Below are 14981 nucleotides of genomic sequence, written 5' to 3'. Positions count from 1 at the left end.
GGTGATATTTATAAACAGCAAGTCTAAGTCAGTCAGTTGAAGAAATATATACTGAGTCTCTTATATATGGCTTTTGATGGTGACAGAAATAAACGTAACAATTACAAAAGGTGTCATTGTTGAAAGCCCTTAAAGTCTTCAATAATAGTGTGATTACAGAATTAAGTGATAAATATCAATGAAAGCACCAGAGGCATACCAAAATGCCTGTTAGGGCAAGAGTTCTAGTGCTTAGAGTGTTATAAGCACCCTCTTCTTCGGCTGCTTAGTCATTCCCCTTGGAGGAAGTCTGCTGTTCTCAAAAACTAAAACAGGCACTTTCGGATGCTGATCTACAAGCTCTTTTGTTTTTGAGAGGTGGGGACTGGTGAATCATATCCACTAGTGAGAGCCTACTTCCTACACTGTGGAGTAATAATGTTTTTAACAATCCAAATGTATTAGTAGTGGCAACAATGCTGAACCATCGGAAAATATGGGTGCATAGTCATCCATAGTGGCATACTCTCCTGCCTCCTCTAATGAGAAACCATTATCAAATTGAGCTTTGACAGATGCCAATATCCATTTATGAGGATGAGTGAGGCATTTTGGATGTTTGTCATTGATCACATCATATGAGTTTGAGGATTAACCTTGTACATAGTCATAGGGCATCTTGGTCTTGGGCCATTGGGAAAGGGAATGCCATCTTAGACATGAATCTGCCAATCGGATGTGTCACATAGGGGTGGGACATCCCTAGATCGATCCCTCTCAAAGGGTCATGAAACCAGCATGCCTTCTTGGATAGTGGTAAATGACCCGATGTAACTATAATAACAGCAAGTAAATAATTTGCAAATCTGAAATAATACTTTACCACTGTAATTGTGGACAGCCAACACCCGATTGGCCCCAAAACTAGCAGCCCTTTACAGGGACAGCGGACACACTTATCATGGGGGAGATTCTCTTTACAGGTCGCTACATCAGTGGGGGAGGTTTGCATTTTAGGAGTTACCACACGAGACCCAAAGGCAGAGATTACATGGTCTTAGGGGAGCGAGGGCTATGATTGAGGCCGTGATGGAAGGGGCTCCACCAGATTGGCAAACTGAAACAGCTTCCTCTCAGACTTGGATTGGTCTTTTCTCTAGAGTGGATATCCTTCTAGCAGTCATTGCATCTAGCAGAGACAGGACATTCACTTTCACAGTTAAGGAGGATGGCCGCCTCCAGCGAGAGGACCTTGACCTTACAGCACTCAGTGGCTGCTCCAAGTAGAGAATCAGAGTAGTGGCACACTTTCAAAGAAAATGGCACATAGACCCAGACCCAACCACTTGTCTTATAGATGGATGGAGATATTGGGCATACCAGAGGAGGCCTCTACAGAGACTTCAATGGGATCTAGGAGAGTGGGTGTGGAGGGATCCCTTCCTTGATAGGCCATCCGACATCCCCTTCTTTGGCTACACTACTAGATTGGGACGAGGGATATAGATGAGCAAAAGATTAGAGCACAGCCTGCAGCCATCCCTCATTGGCATAGAGAGGGAGTCTCAGATGAGTTCCTATACGACTTTTGGAGGCGGCTACATGACAGCTTCAGGCCCAAGAAGATATCTCTCTTTCTATGGCTTCTTGCCCATAGGAGTTTAGCAGTTGGCACTTGGCTTGGATATGGCAGGGACCCAATGGCTTGCGCGCGATGTGGTGAGCCAGAGACACATAGACATTGCCTCTGGGACTGTCCTAGAGCCCAGGAGATTTGGAGAAGAGCTCTTAGGATAGTATTCCATGGTACAATAGAGTCCATGGTGGCAACATGGGGGGCTGCAGCTTGGGTCACAGACAGAGGTCCAGCTTGCAGCTATGAGGACACTTGGGGGAGCATTTCTTTTCTCATCATTGGACAGCATCTGAGCAGGATCCCTACCCCAGACTACTCATAGACATAGTGGACTCAGGGACATTATCACAGATGGGAGCTGATTTCCAGCATTATAGCTTGGTACATATGGACTGCGAAATGTAGCTAGGTCATTGATCTTCAGGATATACCCATTGGGGAGTTTTTATCGAGGATTTGGACAGAGATAGTCCATACTCTCCGTGGGAGATGGGAGAGGTTGCAGGGCAGCTCTGAGAGGATGAGGAAGAAAAGAGAGGCTTTCTTGAGGATTTGGGATTTAGACACCTTCTTTCACACTACCCCTCAGATGGTCTGGCACTTTAACCCACTAGATTGGTTGTTTACACAACCATTGTATCTTTGATGTACTTAGTTACTCTTCACAGAGTTTCTTGTACTTTGTATTTACCTTAGGGGTACTTTCTCCGAGGTGTTATTAATAGAGTTCTCTTTTCTTGGAAAAAAAAAAGGGTGATCGGTTTCCACTGGGATAGCTCCAACCGGTCTCCCCCCCCCTTTTTGGGGAGGAGATTGATAAGACCTGCTGATAGACTCCCTGGCATCCGTCCTGAGCTGAAAATCTCCTGAAAGGCTAGTAGTAGGGGTCTTCACCACCTCCCAGTAGGTAGTGAAGAAGGCCTTAGAAAGACCATCCTCTCCTAGGCATTTTTGCCCGTCCTGTGCATGGAAAGCCTCCTCTAGTTCCTTCTTTGTGAAGGGGTCTAGGAGGGAGCGTCCGATCTCCTCTGTGACGAGGGACAGGATGTGGTCCCAGACCTGCTGTCTACATCGCTGTCCTCTGGCTGAGGCTATCTCCTGCTAGAAATGGTGTCTGTAGTAGTCAGTTGCAATCTCCATCACCTCATTTGGACTAGACCGAATCCTCCCATATTGATCCTGGAGGCTGCGTATCTGCAGTCCTGAGGTGCAGGGCTGATGCACCTGGAAAAAATCCCTGCACATCGTGTCCCCCTTTTGCACCCAAAAGGCTGATGAGGCGAGGATAAAAAACTCCGAGCGCTTGTCCTCTAGGCCAGCAAGGGCAGCTCGTGTGCGCACCGCTTGTGTATGGAGAATGGGATCCCTTGGTGCCTCCTATAGTAGTCTCTGCGTGGCTACTAGGTCCCACCAGAGTGCTCTCTCCTCCTCCCAGCTCTATTGCCTGGCGTGTAGGGCTGCCTCTTGACAGATACTTCTCGACTCGGCTAGGACCTCTGCCACCTCCTTTGCGATCCGGTCCCTCTTGTCCCACTCCCTAGTCCAGAGCTGCTCATGTTAAAATATTGAGGATGCATGCGAAGGAGGATCACTGATGAGCAAATAGACAATCATAATGAGACATAAACATTGACAAAGAAGAACAGCTGATATTATCCAAGCATAATGCAAGTACAACTGATAAGAATGAGACTAATTGAGTGAGTGTGGGGATGAGTGCCTTTTATAGGCTTACAATAGGTGGTATTGGTACATGGAGAAAGGTGGAAAGTGACCATGGTATTCACCAACTGTGGTTTTAATAAACCATGCATACATGAGCTAGTCTAAGGCTTTATTTGCAATGTGTTTCTTTGCCTTGTTTGTTCCTTACACAGAGGATATGGTGGATGTGATTGCACATTTCTCAATAGCTCAATCTGTCTTTTTACCTCCTCCCTCTTGTAGATCGAGTCACGGATCCGACAGGATCGTGTGTCTAGGGCAGAGGCTGGGGCGTCAAGTTTCAGGAGAATCGGGCAGTGATTAGACAAAGTGGTGCCAACCAATTGCCCTACTTGGCCTCCGTGAGAGCATCCCCACTCTCCCACATAAAGCTTGTCCAGCTGCTCTAGCAAAACTCCACCTAGCCACTTGTATTCCCAAGAGAAGTCAAGCGACCTCTCCCTCCTGTGGAAAGCTAGCTAGTAGGAAGACCTCCAATGCCTCCTGCTCCTCCCCAACCATACCCTGGTAGTTTCTTCCTTTGCCCTGTTGGTCCTCTAAGGCCTCCAGGTTGTTGAAGTCTCCTCCAACAATCCAGGAGTCCACCTTTGGGAGTCCTGCTGCGATCTCCACCCAGAACCTACTGCCTGCCCTAACCTCAGTAGGGACATAGACATTGAGGGCTCCAATGCATGAGTCCCCAATATTCTATATGATCCATGGAACCCTCTTTGCCACAATCGTCCCGTGGTCATGTACACAGGCGGTGAGGCTTGGGCCAATAGAGGTGCATACGCCTCCACTCCTGTCATGGGCACTGATGGCATGCTCCCAGTAAGTGTGAGAATTGCCTGGGAGTACCTTCCCTACCCGATGGGCTTGGGCGGAAGTGAGCTTGTGCTCCTGTAGAAGTAAGATGTCAATCCGTCCGGCGAGGGCAGGCTGCAACTCCTGCCGAACAATCAACTTCCTGGAACCCCATGCCCCATTGTAGTGAAGGTTGTTCACATTCTAGGATGCAAGATGTAAACTCATAGGGAAACCTGTGATTGACCAAACAGGCATCTGTTCGGTGTGGAAGCTGCTGACGAAGAGAAAGAGCTATGGGGCATGCGGATATGCTTTGTTGCAGGCCTGGACGGTGAGCTCCATTCCCCCATGGTGGCCATCGGGCAAGACCATGGGGGTGATAGATGCTCCTGGTGGTACCACCAGGGCATCTATTAGCCAGGTTGAGAGGCGTGACTTTATACATTGGTAGAAACGGGCCGCCTGTGCCAGGGGCCACTTGATCACATCCATTGGAGCTCTCCACTATAGAGGGGCTTGAAAGATAATGCTCAGATGTGGGACCTGGGCACCAGCCCACCAGTTAATATCCATTATGCAACGTGGCCACTGCTGGGAAAAGAGTGCTAGTCCTTCTTCTCCCATCCACTGGGAGATGTGGTCTGCCACCTGACTCTTCACCTCCTTCTCTATCTGTCATCATCTAGTCTCCTGTATGAGAGGTCTGAAGGAAGAAAGCATAGTTTGGTCCATCCGGTGGTGCTAGTAGATGGACCTTGCTGCTCCTTGACTTGCGTACCACGAAGATCGCCACCTTTAGAGGTAGTGGAAACTCTCTGCGCTCCGCAACTCCCAGGTAGGACCACAGACCACTACGAAAGAACTCCTGTGGTAGTAGTTGCGCCTGTCTCGGGAAAGTGTGATGGACAGTATAGACAGATGAGCTGGTGGTTGTGTGGGGAGGGGGGGGGGGAGCTAGGCTGCTGGTGAGTGGAGGATGTCGGTGTATGGGGCTCCTCACCTCCTGTGGGGAGGGGTCACCTATACTGGGTGCGGATGAGATCGGTGAGGAGAGGGAGGATTGAGGGATGGTGGGGTGGTCGAAGGCACAAGGCGGGTGTGTGGGGGGGGCCGATGGCTCTAGAGGGGGGGGGGGGTTGGCTAGGGTCGGGAGGGGAACCATAGGGAGGACGAGGGGGGGGTGGATGTGGGGACTACGGGGCTATAGGCCCTCGGGTGAGGTGGCCTTTGACACCTCCATGGGAGGTGGATGTGGAGGCCTGTGGTCCTGCCAAGTGGAACGAGGAGGGGCTGCGGGGTGCTCTGTCGGGGGGGCGACGTTCACTCTCCTGCTCCCTGCTGCCGTGGCTGTGTTTGAGGGGATTGCGGCCCCCCCCTGCCATCTCCCTCTCTGTTGTCTTTGGGCCTGTGTAAAGCTGTCAGCGTCCACTTGTGGGCCTGTCGGCGAAGCCGCCTTGGACGCGCATGCAATCTGCTACTTGAATGCCCAAAGTCATGGCAACGCAAGCACTACCCTGGCTCCCCAGTCACAATAGCCTGCTATTTGAAAGAGTGTCCGCTTGTCTCAAACTCTAGGAACTGTGGTATATTTTTCACAGCCACCCGTACCCTTGGGACTCCTACAGCTGTCATTGCGTCCGCAAAGAAGGTAGGAAGGACAATGCCGAAGAGCCGTCCAAAGTCCTCCACTAACTGGCAATACTCTACCGCCAATCCGGGGAAGAGTAGAATGACCGGATATCTAAGAAACCTGTTTTGAACCGCGAATGCCTCCCCTGTGAAGCCACTGTACCAGGGAACCATGTAGATGACCCCCTTTGTGGAAGCATAGGGTGAGCTATCCACTAGCTCTTGGGTTGTGTCTACCGAGGTGAGTCATACCATGAAGATCCCTTGACCCATGAGCACCGCCTCCGCGATCTACGTTGTGCCAATGCGCAATGTGGAGTGAAGCCAATCCCGAAGTTGGGTCCTAGATGGGGTGTCCTATGACCTAACCAAAGATCGCTGTTTCTTTCAGCTCCAGCTCTGTGGCACAGACGGCTAAGAGCTGTTCCTTAGAGAGGACGATGTGCAAGCTGTTTGATTGGGAGGCACTCGCAGAATGCACCGGCATCTGACTAGAGGTTTCCATTGCACGTCCCTGCTGAGAACCTACCAAACACGCTGCTATGCTATCGAGGGGGGGGGGGAGAAGTTGCTGCAGAGGGAGGGAGCAGCTGGAGGGGAGGAGGAGGGAAGGGGGGGCCAATGGCGAGGGGGAGGGGGGGAAATGCTGTTTTCTGACAGTGGGGGAGGTGCTGAACCCTACTGAAGGCTGGCACACCACATGCACAGCGCGAGTGGTGGGTTTGCCGGACGGAGTTGGGGCCGTAGGATAAAGGAGGCGGGGGGATCAAGCGGAGAAGGCGGGGAGGGGCAAGCGGAGAAGGTGAGGGATTAGGCGGGGGGAGGAGCTGGCGCGAAGGAATAGGCGGTGGGTCAAGCGGGGGAGGAGGAGGGGGGGTCAGGTGGAAGAGGCGGGGAGTCAGGCGGAGAAGGCGGGGGAGGGGGGGGTTTAGGCAGAGGAGGCGAGGGATGAGGTGGGGCCGGGGGGGGGGGGGGGGTCAGGTGCAGAGGAAGCGGGGGTGGAGAGGCGTAGCACCGGCGGGGGGGGAGGGGGTTGTGCTCCACAGGGTAGGCGCACCACGGGGGAGGGGGCGAGCTGAGCAGGAGACCAGCGCGCCACGGGACAGTGGTGGGGACACGTTGATTCGATGGCGAGGGCGATGGAGCAGCGGCACATCGGTAGGAGCTATCTTTTCTGCCTATACATCCATAACTAGATGGATATCTAGATGATGCCTCCAAGGTGGTATTCATTGGGACTTTGCTTTGTGGTCAAGCTTTATCTTGTTTCGCTCCAATCTTGGAAAAGGATATGCCAATACTTAACTATGAGGCACTTCTTTGCGAGCTCACTTCCACATTTGGAGATATAGACACTGATCGAGTAGCAAAAACAAAACTTCCGAAGCTACGACAAGGTAACCGCGCTACCTTTACTTATGCATCTGAATATAGACAATTAATCAGTGACCTGACCTGGCATGAGGAGTATTTTATCAGCCAATTTAGATGGGGTCTTTGAGATGACATCAAGGATCTCATGCTCACTATGCATGAGGCAAAAACACTCAATGATTATATCATGCAAGCCATCTAGTGTGAAGAAGAAAGACGGGTCACTTCGAATGTGTGTGGGTTATCAAGGACTCAACAAGATAACAATCAAGATATTAGAGAAGGAGATGAATGGAAGACAATCTTCTGCACAAGGTATGGTCACTTTGAGTATGTTGTTATGCCATTCAGTCTCACCAATGCTCCTGCAGTGTTTTAACATATGATGAATGATATCTTTTAAGAGCATCTAGATGATTTTGTAGTTATATACTTGGATGATATCTTGATATTCTCAAAAGATCCAAAGAAGCATGAGCACCATGTAAAATTAATTTTGGAAAAGCTCAGAGAGAAAAGACTATATGTAAAACTTGAGAAGTGTTTTTTCCATCAGACAGAAGTGGAATTCTTAGGGTACAATGTCTCCCAGAGAGAAATCTTCATGGACCCCAAGAAGATTAAGACTATTCTTGATTGACAGACACCCACATGTATTCGTGATGTCCAATGTTTCCTTGACTTTGCCAATTTCGACAGGATATTTATGAAGGATTACTCAAAGATAGTCACACCACTCACTAGACTCACAGGAAACTCAAAGTTCTCATGGATGCTAAAAGCCGAGAAGGCCTTCTAGACCTTGAAGACTGCTTTCACCACTGTGCCAATCCTAGTCTACCTAGAACCTACCAAGCCATTTTTTTTGGAGATTGATGTATCAAACTATGCCTTGGGAGCCATCTTGTCCCAGCATGGAGATGATGGTCATATGCATCTAGTGGCATTCCACTCAAGGAAGTTCTCTCCTCCAAAGATAAACTATGAGATCCATGACAAAGAACTCCTTGCCATTGTAGATGCCTTTGATACTTGGTGTCATTATCCAGAGAGTGCAGCCCATAAAGTTATCATCTATGCAGATCATAAAAATCTAGAATATTTTATGACAACTCGCATCCTCAATTGAAGACAATCCCGCTGGAGTAACTTGTTATCTAGGTTTGACTTTGTCATTACCTATTGCCCAAGATGCTAACAATGCCAATTACATGTTTTATCAAGAAGATCCTACCTAGCACCTAAGAAGGGAGAAGAAGCTTTTGATCAACAACAAGCAATACTACTTAAGCTAGAGCTCCTCTAGCTAGCAGCCATCTCTAGTTGTCACCAAGACGACCCTACCTTGATTGAGTTAATCCATGAAGCCTTGCCGCATGATGATTTGGCCAACAATGTCAAGAGAAAAAATCAAGAGGAAAAAGGAAATGAAGTTTGTGAGTTTCAGGAAACTAAAGGATTGCTATACTATAAGGATCCACTTTACATCCCTCCAGGAAAGCTGAGACTCCACGTACTCCAACAATGACATGACACCTCAAAAGCAGGACACTTTGGAGTTAATAGGACCTTAGAGCTTATTTCAAGAGGATTTTGGTGGCCCCAGTTGTGGAAAGAAGTTAAGGAATATATAAAATCATGTGATACTTGCAACAGGGCCAAGGTATCTCGTCACAAACCACATGGCCTCTAGCAACCCTTGCCTATTCGAGTGCGACCTTGGTCTTCTTTGTCCATGGATTTCATAACTGATCTTCCCAAACCAAACAAACATGACTCTATTCTTGTTGTGGTAGATAGGTTCACAAAAATGGCACATTTCATCCCTGCTACAAGGACCATCACAAGTGCAACTACAGAGATACATTTTGAGATTACATGGACTCCCAGATGACATCATCAGTGATCTGGGTCCCCAATTCATATCTAGTTTTTGGAAGAGCCTTTGCAACCGGCTTGGAGTCAAAGTTAAGTTATCCACAGACTGATGGTCAAACAGAACGGATAAATCAAGACTTGGAACAATATCTCCACCGCACCAACTACCATCAGAATGATTGGTTTGAGCTCTTGCCCTTTGCAAAGTTTGCTTATAATAAAAGTATCCATACATCTACCAAGCAAACTCCTTTCTTTGCAAACTATGGACAACATCCAAGGATGGATGTACTGTAACCGGCCTGTTCACTGGGAAGGGCGGTAGTGTACAACCAAAATATATAAATACTTTCACCTAATTAACAGTCATCCACTTTATCTGAACTAAAGACGCAGAATCAAGAAGAAATACAGGAAGCTAGAATGCTCCTGTTGCCACACAGACACCCTGTTGGCCCCTAAGTCAGGCGCCCCTTGCGGTATTTCTTTATTCATTAACAAATGGATAATCCCACAATAACCTGCCTACAAGCTGTCCCTGTACAAAGTGGAGAAGGAAACACAGTTCCAACCCGATTTCGACACCATAACGGCAGTACAACTTGACCTGGTCATTATCCCTACTCAATTGGTGCCTCCATACACCTAAACACACTCAATGAAGTGCCTGGTAAGAAATTCAGCACGCTGCATTTTCTGGTTTTTGTCTTTAAACTGCTCCAAAATACATGTACAGTGTCCCTGGAGCTTCCTTGAAGCTTCTGGAGCAAATAGACACCAAAAATGTCCAAAAACCCAAACCTGCAAAAATATACAGCAGGCTGTAATTTCCTATTTTGGGTCCTGTTTTACCTGCCAATCACTTGTGTGCGTAGCCAGTGGGCTCCCACACCTTATGGGCCACTTGCCCTTTGAATCCTACGAGATTTCACGCGAGAAATCTCAAGAAAACAGCGTTTTCCACACAAGTGTCTGCTTGGGAATGCAATTAGCAAACCCTGTACCTGTTCAAGAGGCTCTTCCCTCGGCAATTATGCATAACAATACAATTATTGACCCAAAACAAGTTGACCAAGAGGGGAAACTCTGCCCAAGTCTGAAACTTCTGATTGGAGTGCAGAATTGACCATTTCAGCCTGCTGAAATTATTGGTTCAGACCTGCAACTCTGCTGTAATCACTGGTTCTGACCTGCAATTCTGCTGTAATTACTGGTTCAGACCTGTTCTGAAACCTGATTACAACTCTTACTGTTCCCTGTACTATTCAGCCCTCTGTAATTACTGGGTCAGACCTGTTCTGAAACCTATTTTCAGTTCATATTGCTCCCTGCACTGTCCTGCATCATCTGGGCCAAATGCCCCTTGATCCTGGCATCAATTGGGCTCTGAAACAGCCTCTGAACAGTGCAAAAATAGTACTGATTTAGTGCTGTTTCAGACACTTACTTGGTGAGATTACCACCCTCACCTGTCCCTGCTGGGACAACATACAACTGCTCCTGTTCTTGGAGAAAGGAGGCTCTTGCCTCATGCAAAAACAGCATATTCCACACAGCTGTACCTGAATCAGAAGAAAAGCCCTTGATTCTACAGCATAACTGTATTGTCAGGGAGAGAAAGAGAGAGAGTAGGAAGCAAGCTCAAGCCTCTATGCATCATAGACAAGGTAGACCAGCTCTCAAGAGCTCTCCATCTGCAGCAATCCATCTCCCTTTCACCAAAATGAGCCCCCCATGCATTGAAACTCGTTTTTTGTGCTGCCCTCTCTCTCTCTTTTGGGAATTTATGCCCAAATTGTGACACATGGCATACATGTAACAATTTTCCTGTTTAAACCTTTCGGTCTAAAATTCTCCATCCTCGGTTCAAAATTTGACCTCGGCACAGACCAGAGGATTAATCCTTGTACAAAAACGAAGATAATGACGCGAACAGATTCTGGGGTCCAAAAATAGTAACTCCCTAAATTTTAGGAGTTGCTTCCATTGCATCCCCACTAGTCTTCTGACCATCTTTGCAGTTTATAGCTACATCCAAATTTGTAATGTAGCTCAATTGAAAGTGAATTTCCACTGATGACCCCACATGGACTAGTCTCTTGCAAATTTGTCCATCTTCACTTTGAACTAGTCTCTTCCAGACTAGTTTTTCAACACACCTGTCCATATACACTTTCACAAGTCTCTTCCAGGCTTGTCAATCTACAGTGCCATCAGTCTCTTCCAGACTTGTACTACTGGACCTTAATTGTCCAATCTTGACTCATTGGACATTCCTGTCCGTTTCACATACTGGCCATGCAACTCAGGCGTTTAGATTTCAAGAGGGATTCTTCCAAAAAGAAAAACCAAGTCTTGTGACATGTACATCTCTCCAATCAAGTATAAAGAACCTTGCTGCCCGAGATAAAGCTCAACACCTAGCAGATATACACTAAGAACTCAAGCAACAAATCCAAAAGGCTCAGAATCAGTACAAGTACTATGCGGACCAGTATTGTCTCCAACATCCAGCATGCAAAGTCGATGATAAAGTATGGTTACTCAGGTATAACCTCCAAACAACAAGGCTCTTCACCAAGCTAGACCACTAGAGATTTGGGCCCTTCACTATCGTAGCCCAAATCAACCCAGTTGCTTACTGACTCCAACTCTCCAACACCATGAAGATCCACCTAGTCTTCCATGTTTCCTTGCTCGAGTCATACCATAGCTCACCATTGTGAGGGGGGAGAGATCTAATCCCACACCACTTGTCCAGATTGAAGATCATGAAGAATTTGAGGTACTCAAGGATCTCTCGAGGTCAATTGGGATACCTTGTTCATTGGAAAGGATATGATATCTATGATCGCACTTGGGAACCTACAGAATATCTCCAAAGAGCACCTCTCAAAGTCAAAGAATTTCACAAGAGGAATCCAATGAGACTTGGACCAAACCACCAAGCCGCTCCTCGTGGAACTCAGTGCTAGAGGAGGAGGTGATGTCACGGACATGCCATGATCAAGTATACTGATGGATCAAGTCTTGCTCATGCCATATGAATCCACACTCCATATGAACGCACGCTTAACAGGAGATCCTCGAGCCAACCATGTGAACCCACCCTTGCCATGTCATCATAGAACCTTCTAGAAGATATACCATGTCTTTGTTTGCATCGTTGATGATGCCATCATGGAACATTCTAGAAGATCTTTAGCTACCCTCCAACACCTATAAAAGGAGGACCTCGCCATGGAGCTCCTCAATCTTGCCAATGCCAGTCTTGGGAGCTCAAGGAGTCGAGACCTCCAAGTAAGTAACTTTGAGTTCCAGTTCTAGTTCTTGTCTACTCATGGTATCTAGTCTTGTCTTGTCTTCCATTATACTCATGTTGTCTTGTCACCTTGTAATCTTGTAGTATGAGATCTTGTCTAGTACTGTCTTGTATTTTGTTCATTTCTATCGAGGGAGATCTTATAATTCTGATATCTTGTATCCATACCTACGGGCTCGAGTTGTGGGATCCTTCGTATCCTATCGAGGCTAGTTGTCTAGACCTACGATCTTGGGTTGTGGGATTTTCCATATCTTGTTAAGTTATCATTGTACCTTGTGCAGGGCCTTACATGGGATTATCTTGAAATCAGAATTCTTGCATCTAGTCTAGTCTCTCGAGCATAGTCTAGATGCCCAACAAAAGCAGGGGCCGTGTGGTTGGATGAAAATCGAGAATTCTTGGAAGGCTCCTCCTTGTCTACTTAGCTACTTCAAGTTTATGTTATTGACAAGAGTTTATGCTCCATATTGACAACTAGATATTAAAGCACTCTTGGAGTTTGTGGCCTCTACTCTAGAGACATGCTAGGGTTTGCTAAAGAAAACACGGAGTATACGACCATGATTGAAACACAAAGATCTCAAACAAAAATGCAAAAACATAAACACAAAATACAAAATGCAAACACAAACACAAATAGAGAAGAAAGATAACTCTAAAGTGAATGAATGAATATTGTAAATGAAGGAAAGAGTATACAAGATGCTTAAGGGTAGAGCTATCCAATAGCCAATGGCTCTTGTGGGAGTAAGGAAGTAGTTAGAGTGTGATGTCCATTGGAACGAATCCGGAGTGCTATAACCACTAGTTGGAGCCAAGATGGAAAAAGTGGAAGGGCAACATGCTGGGAACCAAACACAACAAACTAATATTCCATACCTTAATCTTTGAACTTTGCTATATATCCTCAACAGGGGAGAAACTTGCAACCCCCACCACCCATTGAGATCAAAGAACACTCAGATTATGAAGCTGGGACTATTCTCGATCCTAAATCTCTCGATACCTTGTTTTTTGGAAGGGCCACGATGCTAGTGAGTTAACATGGGAGCTGAACTCCAACCTTCATAGAACACCTGCTAAAGTAAAAGAGTTCCATCAATGATATCTTGAAGCCAAGACTCTTACTCAAAAACCCCACCACTCCTTGTGGGAACTTGTCACTAAAGGAGGGGGTAATATCATGGAGACCAAGAAGCTTTGTATCTTCTAGAAACTTCTAGAGGATTCAAGAAAGTTCTAGGAATTCTAAGAAGGTTCTAGAAGATTTCTTGGAGGATTCTAAAAGACAGCTTGCATCAACAGTACACTTGTCATCTCATATCCAAAAGCTTCCCCTTAATCTCCTCAACTCTAGTATAAATAGGAGCCTCGGGCTACAAGCTCTTTAATCTTACCAACACTAGTTGTGAGGCTCTTGCGAGGTAAGTCTTTTCCAGTTCTAGAGCCTTGTATCTCATGTTCTTGACTCATATTAAGTCTAGTCTTGTATCAAGGTCATGCCCTATCTTGTATCATGAACCTAGTTTTATTGTAAATATCATTGTATTAAATCTTGTATCTAGAAACATATTGTTGTACTTTGTAAGAAAGCACAATAAATGACTTCTTGAGATTTGGCAACTCAAGGACTAGATTTGAAGTCATTTTTTAAATTTAATCCATTCAATACTGAAATTTCCATTTTGTCCATCTAAGGAGTACACATTTCTTTTGCAAAGTATACAATGAAGAAGCAATTTCAGCTGTAATCTTTGCACCAAGCAAGAAGAAATAAATTTACGAGTAGAATCATTATCAAATAAAACTATAATCTCTTAGCCATTTATATGCCTAGTGACCTTTAGAATATCACATGAGCAAAAAATAGTTTTATTAGTGGAATTGTTATTGCTACTAGCATTAACAAAAAAATCTTTAAATAAAATTTGAGAAGATATACATGGAGCTTCAAAGCATTTATTGAAGTCTTGTAAGTGGACTTCGCCTTTTTGTTCGAGGGCACTTGCTATCATCATGAAAGTGGCCCGCAAGCGAGGCAACGACCCTTGGAGTGATTCTCGTTGCGAGTAATTTTACACTTACTATGCTTTTTCTTATGCAATTCCAAAGACAATTGATAAGCTTCTATTAGGGTAGTTAAATTCTTTGACTTAAAGACCGATGTAGCTCCATAGAAACCCCTGGTTGACTAGCTGCCCCTACTTGTAAAGTGTGCATACCTATAGACATCCTCAAGTGAATGAAGGGGATTGTGGAGCATCCCATTCTAGTAGTTTGATGGCAATCCAAAAAGGTATCCAATGTAGAGCAATGTTCATGTCACCAGCTTAGAGTGTAGGCCCACCCACCAAGCATATGCCTTCCCCTATAACATGATTTGTATTTTCCCAATGCATTGGGTGTCATCAAATTGATACAAATCAAAATGTACTGTCCATTTGGCTAGCCATCAATTGATGTTCGTCTTATCACATTCCTTGTTCTCCCCTTTAAAGGGATCGGGTTGGAACTGAAGAGGTAACAAATGCGAAAGGGGGAGTGTGTAGCTCGGCCAATTACCGCTGTATTTCTTTAACTTGAGCTTGGAGACTCACCACAATGGATGAATCTTTGTCAAATTTAAAAGAAGAAGAGGCTTCGAAA

At 46.1% G+C, this 14981-nt stretch overlaps 1 protein-coding gene across 2 annotated transcripts in view; it reads left to right on the top strand.

The window, feature by feature from the left end:
• ALG3 (asparagine-linked glycosylation 3) overlaps nucleotides 1-14981 on the top strand; it is a 155635-nt gene that overhangs the window by 88997 nt on the left and 51657 nt on the right. The gene's annotated exons all lie outside the window — the stretch shown is intronic.

Source organism: Lygodium microphyllum, chromosome 11 (genome assembly GCF_053477565.2).
Source record: "Lygodium microphyllum isolate KBCC chromosome 11, Lygodium_microphyllum_v1.1.10, whole genome shotgun sequence".
NCBI classification, from domain to species: Eukaryota; Viridiplantae; Streptophyta; class Polypodiopsida; order Schizaeales; family Lygodiaceae; genus Lygodium; species Lygodium microphyllum.
The sequence above is the reverse complement of the archived record's forward strand: the minus strand, read 5'-3'. Positions and strand labels throughout refer to the sequence as shown.